We start from the raw sequence: 1,015 nt of genomic DNA on the forward strand, positions 1-1,015 counted from the left end.
GTCTCTATGTCTTCGTCTTTATGTTTCTGCTCATTTCATTATTGATTTATAATTTTATAACATTATGTTTTGATAAGATAGGTTGTAGGACCTCAATTTAAAAAACTGTGATGAGGCATGCTTTGTGACCTAGTGTGCTATTTATTCTTTATGTTTATGTGTGTTGGAGAAGAATGTATACTATATTTTCTGCATGAAATGTTCTGTATATGTCTATAAGGTCGAATTTATTGATTGTGTTGTTGAGCTTTTTGGTGTCTTTATTGAGTTGTTGTTCTGTCTTTCCCTGAGAGTGGCATATTAAAGACTCCTGTCATGACTGTTGAGGTATCTATATATATATTTTCAATTCTGTGAGGATTTGATTGATGTATTTTGAGGGTCATTGGGTGCATATATTCTATTATAGTTATGCCTTCTTAGGCTACTGTTACCTTAATCATTATGTAGTGTCCATCCATGCCTCTTATTATGCTGATCACCTTGAAGTCTATTTTCTCAAAGATTAATGTTGCTACCCTTGCTTTCTTTTGGTTGCTTCTTGCTTGGTATGAGTTTGTCCAGTCTCTGATTTTCAGTCTGTTCATGTCTGTGTTTATGAGGTGTGTTTCTTGTAGGCAGCATATTGATGGATTTTGTTTTCTTATCCATTCTGCTCCTTTCAGTCTCTTTACTGGTGCATTTAGTCCATTAACATTCAGTGAAAAAAATAGCAAAGTTTTAGGAATTTGTGTGTCATTCTTGTGCAGGGACCATGATACTTTCGTCTGTATTGTTCCAATTTTAGTATATGTGCTACTAAAGATAGCACTACTGAAGTAGCTTGTCTTAGGTATTAGTAATCGGAAGTGGATGGGAACCAACCATTCTGAATGAGCTCAACAGATGGTCTACTGTTCTGGGAATGACAAACTGAAAAGGAATGGCATCACATTCATTGACAAATAATACTTTTCAGGGTCTATCAAAAAGTACAATATTCCAGTGATAGGATAATATCCATATGCCCACAAGG

General features: G+C 34.9%; 1 non-coding gene across 1 annotated transcript; it reads right to left on the reverse strand.

The window, feature by feature from the left end:
* Positions 1 to 704: 704 nt before the first annotated feature.
* On the reverse strand, positions 705 to 811 carry LOC115873603. The gene has a single exon (XR_004048500.1). It is a non-coding gene; the product is annotated as a U6 spliceosomal RNA (small nuclear RNA).
* Between the last annotated feature and the right edge of the window lie 204 nt (positions 812 to 1,015).

This window comes from Echinops telfairi, unplaced genomic scaffold (genome assembly GCF_000313985.2).
Source record: "Echinops telfairi isolate 266 unplaced genomic scaffold, ASM31398v2 ScPeMD7_7469;HRSCAF=8507_0, whole genome shotgun sequence".
NCBI classification, from domain to species: domain Eukaryota; kingdom Metazoa; phylum Chordata; class Mammalia; order Afrosoricida; family Tenrecidae; genus Echinops; species Echinops telfairi.